At 36.3% G+C, this 12,243-nt stretch overlaps 1 protein-coding gene across 2 annotated transcripts in view; it reads left to right on the top strand.

The window, feature by feature from the left end:
- The window catches only part of LOC118185852 (aldehyde dehydrogenase, dimeric NADP-preferring-like), a 125,075-nt gene that overhangs the window by 25,632 nt on the left and 87,200 nt on the right, over positions 1 to 12,243 (top strand). The window contains exon 1 of one of the 2 annotated variants that reach the window (XM_085821173.1): positions 5,123 to 5,144. The exons of the other annotated variant lie outside the window; for it this stretch is intronic. The gene's annotated coding sequence lies outside the window, so the exon portion shown is untranslated. Of the gene's footprint in view, positions 1 to 5,122; positions 5,145 to 12,243 lie in introns of those variants that run through there. 2 annotated transcript variants of the gene reach the window in all.

The raw sequence follows: 12,243 nt of genomic DNA, 5'->3' as shown, positions 1-12,243 counted from the left end.
ATACGGGAATAGAAGGAAATGAGAGAGCAGATGTTGTTGCAAAGGAAGCAGCGGATTCATCCACTTTGCGAGAAGTCCCAACCCTTAAGCCAGTCTCGGACCTAAAGAATCGGGCATCCAGCTCCTAAGAATATGGCAAGAACGTTGGGGTCAAACCTCCACAGGAAGACGTGTTTATACTCTCATTCCCAAGGTCAAGACAACAATCCAAACTAATAGCAATTACATGACGTATTTCCTCACTGGGCATGGGCCCTTTCCTTCATACCTCTGCCGCTTTGGCTTGAGAGAGAACGGTAACCGTGAATGTGGGGAGGAGGGTCATCCAGATCATTTTGTGTTCTCCTGCCCACCACACACAGCACTTAACAGCCTCAAGCAACCAGGAGCCAGATTCTGGCCAAATTGGTTCCAGAATCTGCAAAGTAACAGAGTTGCCCACCGGAAACTGAAAACAATAATTGACTACTGTACAAGCAATTACTCTTCTGACACTGGAAGGTAGTAGTCATAAAAGTCTATATAAGCTAGTTCAATATGTCAGCAACAGAGTTTGTGATATGTACGTACAATATATAATTTTGTATTTATGCTGTGACAGGTTCTCATACATAAAGTTCGTACTGTATCTGAATGCTGTAATGTATCTGTACATGTTTATATCTTTTATTTATGGTACCTGATTTATACTAAGGATCACGCGTACCTCAATGGCATGCTTCTTGTAAACTTTAACTATCACGATAACGTATATGTATGGGTGTATATATCAATATGAGTGAGAGTATGTATACTTTTACTTGTTTCGGAATATCTATGTATGTAAGTGTGTATATATCTGTATATGAGTTTGTATTTATATGTGTATACATATATTTTGATTGTACTCTTCTTTAAGTACCTTGTATGCACATGTATATATTTCTTTGCTAATTGTTGTACTCTTCTTCAAGTGCCTTGTATGCATATGTATATCTCTTTTTTGCATTTTATAAATGTCGTCTGCTCAGCCGGGACTGCCCAGGGATGCAGCCTGGTAGCTAGTGGTTGACTCCCGCCGAGTTGGTAACCAATTCTGCATGATATATCTATACCTGGGTCGGAAGCCAACTCAGCGGTTTACCTCCCCTAACCACTATACCATCTTGACGGTACAATTAATGCATTTAAACGATACTTCTGGTAACTGTGGATGATGGAATAAATAACGTCAAATGCCCAATGCGAAAATCGATGCGAAGGATAAATTGAGGTTCTACTGTACTTGAGAGATTCATCTCAATTATCTAAATGCTAATTTAGTTTTGATGACAGTATGAGGCGGCGTTGATAGCACAACTTAGCAGCGCAGATGCTATCCATTTCAGTTCTTCTCTTTTGTAACAAAGCAGCAGTTAAGTACGAGTTACACCGAAGTTAAATAGATTTCGAATTGATGCTGTTTAGATGGATTTTGTTTTCGACTGCTTCTGAGTGTTAAATTTTTCTGTATTTCAATTAATCACTCATAAGACGTTTTCAAAAGACACAGGAACATTTAATAAAATATGAAAAAGGTAAAATCTGAAGGCTTTCAGATTTTATATTGAGCCTAAAGGGGCTTTTTTTTTTTTTTTTTTTTTTTTCACGGGGGTTTTGAAACAGGATTTGAAAAGTCATACAGACATTCAAAGACATTCGACGTAAAATACCGTTAGACATTGTAACATCTTTGCGCTGTTTAGCCACCAACATAATACGAGTAAGAAATGTAAAAAACCTCACGCATAAAATATCCGCGCCTGAAGATGCAAGCGAATGTTAATGGAAAGCTTTGAAATCGTCGAGTTTCCTAATCAAAAATTCGTTAAAGGGCCCACCAGCGGCCGAGCGGTAAAGACGCTGAACACTGGTAGTTCGGTCCAAGGTTCGAATCCCGCGAACGGGCTGGCTGTACGGGCGTTTTCGTGGTTTTCCCCATGTGTAACGTGTATACGAGCCAGTTTCCCTTAGAAAGTCCTCCACGAAGGCATCCCTCCTCTTAGGCAGATAGCCCTCGTGTGCTTTGCCGTAATTGAATAATCCAATCCAATACAATTCGTTAAAGTTTCACGAAATAGGAAATAGATAATAGAGCAAATTCCAAATTTGGACTTCCAGATGCCCATTTTCGAGTAGAGGACTACGTTATTCAAAATGCGATGTCTCCAGGTGCCGTTGTTTTTACACAATGCGAGAAATATACACACATTCATGCAGATTCTTCATTATTTAATTTCATCAAATATAATGCAGGGCTCTAATATTTGGTGGCAACAATTTGAAAAGTGACTCAGACTTTTATAGTGAACCAACGCAAAATGCCAAAACAAATAGCCCTTCTGGGCTAACGTCCTTTGAGCTAAAAAGGATAAATCGTACTCGCATCTTAATAGGCCTACAAGCGTCTTGTTTTTAAACGAGCATATCATAACAGACGTTCTTACTGCATCGAACGCATGTATTGATCGTACACCTTTTATGAATGTAAATAGAACGACTACTAAAACTAGCTGTTGCCATTTCTCAGTAGATATTCTATCTAATAACAATAAATAATTTACAGTCATGCTTACATGCGTGACTCGATAATGTTTACTTTCATGCGTTACACAGCTGTTTATATAATATTCACCTGTTTTTACAATTGCGTGCAGAATAATCCAGTCTTAGTGATTCCTCACGCAAGGAGTGGTACGTTTCCTTTTGTAATTTTACCAAGGTTAGATAGAAACAGAACGCGCCAAGCTGACCTTGACTACGCATCTATATTACATACCAATTATTCAGAGAAAATGGACGGTAAACAAAGCTAGTTATTTTCTATAAGCGGATCTTTCAAGGGGCAACAAGAATTTAAAAAAGAAGAAAAAAAAAAGCATAAAAAAAATCTGAAATGTTTCAGATTTTAAATTACGTCCAAAGGGGCGTTTTTTAACATTTTGTGTGTTACCTTTCTTTACTAAATATCATGTTCCTCGCACTTAAACCATAAGATCCAGTGCAACAGCAATATCGCAAAATAGTTTTAAAACGAGCATATCTTTAGAATTTCCGATACAGAGACTCACGCGCTGGAGATAAAAATGTTTTTTCTGCACAACGTTGCCATTGCTCGCTTTGAAATTCATGAGTTTGTTAATCAAAAATTCGTCAAAGTTTTAAAAAATAGGAAATCGATCATAAAACAAATTTCAAATTTCAAATTTGGTCTTCCACATGCTCATATTCGTTGGAGGATTACGTTATTCAAAATTCGATGACTCTATGTACCGTTGTTTTATCACAATACGAGAAATATACATACATTTATGCAGATTTTTCATTATTTAATTTCTTCAAATATAATGCAGGACTCTAACATTTTGTGGCAACAGTTTGAAAAGTGAACCGACATTTATGAGTCTGACGCAAAATGCCAAAACGAAACTAATAGTCCTTCGGGATTCAAATCCCTTTGGACTAAAAAAAAAACGAGAAGGAAGAGATAACGTGAGGTGAATAAATCCTTTCTCAAAGCGGGAAAAACATTCTTAAAAAAAAAAAATCTCCTAATGGTTCAAGTAATGAAATGAAGAATATCATGACCGTTGATTGATTTAAAGTTCTGGGTTCCTCCATTAAAATTATATGCGTGTTTTCCCATGAAATTTGATCATTTAAATTCCGTTATTACTCCCATACTACATTGTATACGAGGAAATTTTAGAAACAAGAGAAAAATATGTTTACTTTCGTATTTCGTGGTTATTTGAAGGTCACGTTAATGAAAGGAAATGATTCTTATAGTTTAAACGAGAACTAATCAGATTAAAATTTTCCTCCTGATGGGATGAAACTAGAAAGAAACACATACGAAATAAAGAGTAAAATTATTCTCCATCCGATGACGTTGTTTCATGTAAAATTCCTTAACATAATGTATAAAAAGCATTTCGATATCTAAATACTGCCAAATGCAATAAAAAAATACGTTAACAAGGATTTTCTTCCATGTTATATTTAAAAAATAAATAAAAAACAAAATTTAAAATTTAAAAAAATATATAATAAAATCTGAAAGGATTCCGATTTTAAATTACGTCCAAAGGGGAGTTTTTTTTAACATTTTGTGTGTTACCTTTATTTATTTAATATTATATTCTTCACACTTAAACCATAAATTTCAGTTCAAGAGCAATATCGCAAAATAATTTTAAATTCTTCATATCTTTAGAATTTCTGATACAGAGTCTCACACGCTGGAGATAAAAATGTTTTTTCTGTACAGTGTTGCCGTTGCTCGCTTTGAAATTCTTGAGTTTTTAATCAAAAATTCGTTAAAGTTTTACAAAATATGAAATCGATAATAAAACAAATTCCAAATTTCAAATGCGGGCTTCCAGAGGCCCATATTCGCAGTAGGATTACGTTATTCAAAACTGGATGGCTCTAGGTACCGTTGTTTTATCACAATATACATACATTTATGCAGATTTTTTATTATTTAATTTTTTTCGAATATAACACAGGGCGATAATATTTGGTGGCAACAGTTTTAAAAGTGAAACGGACCTTCAGAGTAATTCGACGCAAAATCGCAAAACGAAAACAATAGTCCCTCAGGGACAAAGCCCCTTTGGACTTAAAAACGAAGAGAGTTCTGCTTTATATTTCACATATAAGGAAAGTCTGACGCCCTTGGAATTTCAGTATTTTAAAAATATATGTACGAATCTGCTCATTGAAATATGCGTAGTGGTTAATATGTATCGTTTAAAATAAGAAAATGAAAATATTAAAAATATATGTTTGGCAACGCGATCAGTTGGTGCATTCATAATGAAAGCCAGTTTGGAATTTGCTTTTCATTAATCTATAAATATAGCTCTTCCTAATCGCATAAAAATACCGGGAAAAAATTAATATTTTTTAGTATTTACGAATAAATACCTTTTTTATATAATATTGCTGAAACACTTTCTCTTCTCTCTTGAAATTTTAGAATTTGTACCATTAATTTATATCGTTATCGTAATTGTTTATTTATACCATTATCTTATCGCTGTACAGTTTTCATCCGCGGAAAACTTTATTCTGATTATTTCTTGTTTTCGAAGCACACACATCGGTCATCTTCAACAAAAGTGAGTATTCGAATTTACAGATTTTAACCTAATTCGAACTAAATCACAGTAAATTAATTCCTTTGATTGACTTTTCAGATAGGAATGATCCATCTTCGTATTATGCTTTTATTTGTTTTCTGTGTGTAATAAGTCTAACATTTGCTTGTACATATAAGGAAGTGAAAAGGTTATCACGGATAATTGAAAACCCGAATAATCCAAAATATCAATTTTCATGCATATTGTATCTGTTGATTTCTTTAAAAGAATTAGTAACTTTAGTTTGTTTTCGGTACGTAAAAATATTTATCAAATTTCACTACGTGTTTTTTGAAGTGTTATTTTATTATTACATTCGAATCCCCTTTGGTCGACGAAGTTCAATAGAGTTTCAAAAGAAGTCAATTTTGTCTCGGAACTAATATAATTGTCAGTATCTTCTTGGTTTACGTTTTCAGTTTCAAGTCTTTGTCTCTTCTATTTCCGTGGCATTTGAAACGATATCCGCATCACTCAAGAACTGAAAGCCCAGCTGTGTCGAACCGCCAATGAACATTATGAACATTCCTCGATGTTTTCTAGATCCACATTTTCCAAGAATTTTACATTTTCAACTTTTTGTCATACAACCACAGTTATTGCTTCGATTTCTTACAATAACTATTTATTTCCTCCGATTTTAAAATAATCTTCTTCCATGATCGAACCAAGTGTTACTTGTCTTATTGCCGACCATGCTTTTGCTACTTCGTATGTGGCATCCAATTTAACGCCTTCGACTACGGACATACAGAACATAATGTACGAAATAATCATTGAAACTAAAACTAAAGACGCAATTCAGCGGTTTTTTAGAGCATGCTGGAACTTGCGCGTGTTTGCTTTTACACACTCTAGTGCACAGCGTTGAGTGTGCATGCGTGGGCACCACCAAGCATGGATAATCAGCAAACCGGATAACCCGAGTCCGGATAATCGAGAATACTTTGTAATGTAAAGAAAATTCGGTAGTTTTCGTGTCAAAGAAATACTTAGCGTAGAAACCTCTCCTTCTTAGTTTTAGAAAATAAAAATGTTCATTCCCTTCATTTCCATTCCATCCCAGCTTTGAAACTAGATTATCCAAATCATAAAGTTGTATTTCCACGTGTTAAATTCAGATCTTCTTCTTCTTCAAAGGTTTGGCGGCCCTGGGTGGGCCTTGGCCTTTTCCAGAAGTCTTCTCCAAGCATCTCTACTTCTGGCAATTGTTTTCCAGCTTTTAACCTTTAAAATATTAAGATCTTTTTCGACACAATCCTAGCGGGAGTCTGCCTCGAGGCCTTTTTTCCATGTGCTTTGCCACGAAGATTTTCTTGTAGCAACGATCTTTATTCATTCTAGCCAGATGGCCATCCCATTTAAGTCTCTGTAATTTTACGAATTTTACAATATCAGGTTGTTTTAAGTTTTACAAGGTTGTAAATTAGATCTTCTTCTCCATGATCCATTCCCTTGGACCCCACCAAGAATGCAACGTAAGAGCTTTCGCTTAAAAATTCGCAAAGCTTCCATATCACGCAAAGTCAATGGCCAAGTCTCTGATTCGTAAGTCAAGATAGACCTTATTAGGTTTTTGTAAAGAAGCAGTTTAGTTCTTAATTTAAGAAAGCTGTATTTTAAATAACTAACTCTTCAGGGCATAAAAACATCTATTTGCAGCAATGATTCTTTTATATATTTCTGGGGCTAACACATTTTTGTTATTTATCCCCGTTCCCAAATAAGTAAAACTGTTAACTTTTTCAAATTTATAATTGCCAATTTCTAAGTCACTAAGTTGTAAGTCAGACTTTAAGCAAGATAAATATTTAGTTTTATTTTCGTTTACAAATAAATTAATTCTTTTAGCCCGCTGTTCCAATGTAATTCAGATCATGTACATGGAAATTTAGGAAGCTAAAGTTCACCAGCGAAAACAAATTCTAAATATTAGAATTAACCTTGGGAAATTGGCAATTTCGCTTATTATTCTTTACCATTTAGTCGCTGAGGCGATTAGCGGAGGCTGCTACGATATCAAAAGATACGATTAACCTTGAAATTGGCAATTTCGCTTATTTTTCTTTACCATTTAGTCGTTGAGGTGATTAGCAGAGGCTGCTACGATATCAAAAGATACGATTAACCTTGAAATTGGCAATTTCGCTTATTATTCTTTACCATTTAGTCGTTGAGATGATTAACAGAGGCTGCTACGATATCAAAAGATGCGATTAACCTTGGAAATTGGCAATTTCGCTTATTATTCTTTACCATTTAGTCATTGAGGTGATTAGCAGAGGCTGTTACGATATCAAAAGATACGATTAACCTTGGAAATTGGCAATTTCGCTTATTATTCTTTACCATTTAGTTGTTGAGGTGATTAGCAGAGGCTGCTACGATATCAAAAGATACGATTAACCTTGGAAATTGGCAATTTCGCTTATCATTCTTTACCATTTAAACATTGAGGTGATTAGCAGAGACTGTTACGATATCAAAAGATACGATTAACCTTGGAAATTGGCAATTTCGCTTATTATTCTTTACCATTTAGTTGTTGAGGTGATTAGCAGAGGCTGCTACGATATCAAAAGATACGATTAACCTTGGAAATTGGCAATTTCGCTTATTATTCTTTACCATTTAGTCGTTTAGGTGATTAGCAGAAGCTCTTACGATATCAAAAGATACGATTAACCTTGAAATTGGCAATTTCGCTTATTATTCTTTACCATTTAGTCGTTGAGGTTTTTAGCAGAGGCTGCTGCGATAGCAAAAGATAATCCAGAAACTAATAACGACAAGCTTAATCACACTGATGGGATTAATGCCATCTTAATCACGCTGACGTCTTCTATCTATGCTTGGCATTTTAATTACCTTGTTTAGTAGCTGCCTGTGAATATCTCGAGTAGTCACAGCTGGGTCCACATGAGCCCTAGACTCCCACGGATTTCAAGTGGTTTTTTGAAAATCTAATTAATTAGCCATGTACATCACAGTGAGAAATTGACACAAGAAGAGAAGAAGCCGTAAGGTTTCGATCCTTCTTGGCTCTTGGTGGGTTTGGGTTCAAATGCTGAATAAAACTTGGGTGTTTGCGCATGCGGAATAACAGCATCAAATGCTGTGTGTCCCCAAAGTTCTTATGTGACTTAATGGCAAAAGATTAAGGCTATCAAAACCCATAGATTATTGCCTTGCGTGGTACTATCGATCAAAACTGGAATACTGCATTAAAAGCTAAAAAAGCACGTTGGAACTTGTGAACCTTGGAAGCAGATCAAGTAACTAAACATTTCATCTTCACAGTAGTTTTCTTGTGTCTTCGGAATAAGTCATTGAAATAACAGCATTTCCAAGAATTTGAACTTCCAAATATAGCCAGTATGCAATTTGTTTCGCTATTATGCTACTGTAGATTATTAACCATTTAATGCTAGGTCTTAGGTATCCATGTATCATATGTCCTTTGGATATTTTTTACTCTACATAATTTTCTCTGATTCTAAATCTAAATCCGAGCTCCAAACGATCCAGAGGGGTAGTTCTCCACAGCCAGGACCCTCGTCCTGGAATAAACCTTTCGAAGTTAGGATATCCGGGCCATGTATGACCCTCAGTGGTGGCGCAGACCCCACAGTCCCTGCCCGGCTTTATACGTAGCCTCAGCAAGGACGAAAACGTTGAAACAAAAATTCAGAAAAATAAAACGCTATGCCATCTTTGCCTCGGGGCACCACTCCCTCGGCTGCAGACATGGAGGTAGGAAATGGTACTTCCTACCTCCATGGCTGCAGATAAGTTCGTCTCGGTGGCTTGCCTTACTCCGTCAGTCCCCGTCAATGGGACTATGAGGGCTAAACCCCCATCGAGAAGGTCAATCAAATCTACTATATAGCTCCACCACAGCCGGAGGAACAGACACGACAGTACCAGTACGGTCCAAGCCTGAACCAACCTAAGTACAATACTCGGGTTCTAGTCCTGTGAAGACAATTTATGTACCCCTGTGGTTGAGATTGTCTAGGTACAGATCCTAGCCAGTACCTCCCAGGCGTTCGCCTGAGTCAACCCCCAAGGAGGGGAAAACCAGAGAGGTAACTCTCAACTTGCCGAGCACATTGTTGGGCTCATAAACACGATAATAGGTGTCCTAAAAGCCTGCATCCTACAGTAGAATCCAGCGCACACAAATATTTCTGGAAATGAATAAGCCGACTACCTCGCCAAAGAAGTCCGAAATGGTATTCCACATTCCAACAGTTTAACTCTTGCCAATGCATATGCAATAAGCAGCCGAAGACTCATATCTCAACAAGTTAAGAAAAATTCAATTCCAGAGCTAAACTGCAACCGAATTATTTCATCTAACCATAGCCAGACTGAGAACAAAATTCTTTAAAGAAATGGAAATATCTCTGATGGTCAGCGAAGTTCTAATTGCTGCCCTCACTGTCCTGGTACAGAACTTTCTCCAGTACACATATTTAACTGTCCTGGCCAGGCTGCTCAGAATTGAATTTGCCTTCCCCCCCCCGGAGTCAAGTTCCTATATCCTTCGAGGATTGTCAACATCGTTAGGCCTGTTTTAAATACTTTTGGTCCCATCTGACCTAGACTATAGCAGGTATAGATGTTAATGACAGGCTTTGTAATAAAGGATAAAGATTAAGGAAGAATTAGAAGTCGAATAGTGAATGACAAGTCTTACACCACTTATTATCCTAATTCATTGAATAGATGTGTCATGGAAACAATGCAGGATAAAATTCTGAAACATTATTGATGTTTATGCATTATATTTAAAATGATGAATTATGTTTAAAAGATGACTTTTCCTTCAATACGTAAGTTTTCCTCTTCGCATAGAAAAGATTATTTTTAAGGGAAACAAAGCTTCTTTAAGAGCAAATGTTAAAGTTTAATAGGTTTAATATATTTCCTCTTGAACAAAGCGCAGCGAGATCAGTATCAAATATATTTCATGTTATTTTGTTTGCATAACCTTGAGAATTTTCACGTTAACAACTTTTAATTTAGATTATGCTTTTGTTATTTATTCTTTTAAGAAAATACCTTCAAAGGAAATTGATGATGAATTCTTTTGTCGAATAAAAAAAAAAGTTTTTTGAACGTTTTTTTGAATGTTTTCTAAGAACTGGAGTGAAATCTGAACTCAAAAAGGGAAAAGTGATAGAAAAATGTGACTGACGCATTAGGACTCAAAGCAGCTCGGTGAAAACATATTAAATGCAGCGGCAACTTCACCAAATTTAAAATGTCAGTTTGTAAAGTATTTTCTCCCTCCTTTCTGCATGCCTTCGTGCTGTAACGGTAGCACGCTCGGTGTGTATTCGAGAGGTCCAGGTATCTATCCAGGTATTCGAGAGGTTCAGGTATTCTATCCAGGTATTCGAGAGGTCCAGGTATATTAAGGGATATTGCTTATTTCATTGTAATTTTGTTATATGTAATATTTATTTTTTTTAATTGTGGGATTTTTTTTTTTCCAGCAGAGTAAAAAGTAAAATTCTGCGCAGTTTTTTAATTTAACGTTTGGTGTTCCTTTCAGGCATTTTCCCAGTACATTTAAAAGCCAGACGAAGGCTGACCGCGTAGCTGCTAGTCGATAATAAAACAAATTCCAAATTTCAGGTTTCAGACGCCCAGATTCGCAGGAGGATTACGTCATTCAAAATTGGATGGCTCTAAGTACCGATGTGTTATCACAATGCGAGAAACATACATACATTTATGCAGATTCTTCATTATTCAATTTCTTTAAATATAACATAGGGCTATAATATTGGGTGGCAACAGTTTGAAAAGTGAAACGGACATTCAAAGTGATTCGACGCGAAACGAAAACAATAGTCCTTCAGAGACAAAGCTCCTTTGGATTAAAAATAAGCCTTAAATTTTACACGGAATTATATGGAAAGAAACCGTTACCAGAAAAATAAATTTCGCTTTAGGAGATACATTTATACGAACAAAACTGAAAAAAAAATTATCCTACCAAAAAACAAAAAAAAAAAAAAAAAAAAAAAAAAAAAAGGCCGTTCTTAAGGAGGGGAGGGGCAATCGCATAACCAATTTCTGGACAATTAAAAAAAACACGCTATCATATTAATACCTATCAGAAAACTTCAAGTTATTAAAAAAAATAATAATATATAACAACTTTCAAGAAAATTTGGAAAAATTTCTCTGAAAAAAAAAAACTTACTTATGACTAGACTGGTCTAAATTCGATATTTTCGTTAGCGTTTCAATAGTTTCAATAGCGATAGTTTAGCGTTTCAAGTGAGCTGAAGAGCTAACTACAACTCCTCCAGCGAACTAGAACCACACAGAAGCTTCACTACTATCCACATCTTGGCGAGCAACTTGGCGCCCGTTTCGAATTCAACACATTCAAAAAATAACCCCGCCAGGTCTTATCCACATCTTGGCGAGCAACTTGGCGCCCGTTTCGAATTCAACACATTCAAAATATAACCCCGCCAGGTCCTAACGTTGAGCGTTTTATAAATAGATTTTCAACAACAAAGGGAACCAGCAGAGATCGAAGCACAAACATTTCATTTTCACGATTTTTGCTTCAGAAATCCTAATGACGTCTAAAGTAGCGCCCGAACTAAAAGGCAGTGGATGGTGTTTTTCCCCCACCAGGATTATTTGGCGACTGTGTTCCCTAATCCTCACTCACCCTTTAAAAGGGGGAGTATATAAGGTGTTTCCTCGCTCCTTTGTGTATGCCTTGGTAGTGTAATGGTATCACACTCGGCACGTATTCGAGAGGTCCTGGTTCGAGCCCCGGCGAGGGCACTGCGCATTTTTCCTGATTCTTGTTTCAAAAATCCTGATGACTCTAGCCCCTTCGAGCCGGGTAGCGAAAACGCGCGCTTATCGCTGAGGCCGGCAGTGTCTTACGCGCGCGTCTGTCCAGGGCCAGGGGCTTGTTTGCTACTAAGCCTAAATCCATGAAATTTCCGAAGAATCAACGCATTGTTTAATAATGCTCTATAGAGTATTTAAACGGCTTATGCTTTATAAATATTTATATATATATACTTTAATTACC

Source organism: Stegodyphus dumicola, chromosome 7, assembly GCF_044657685.1.
Source record: "Stegodyphus dumicola isolate Sdum_Otavi_A_Nest chromosome 7, ASM4465768v1".
Lineage (NCBI taxonomy): Eukaryota > Metazoa > Arthropoda > Arachnida > Araneae > Eresidae > Stegodyphus > Stegodyphus dumicola.
Note: the sequence above shows the minus strand (reverse complement) of the source record. Positions and strands in the feature narration are given on the sequence as shown.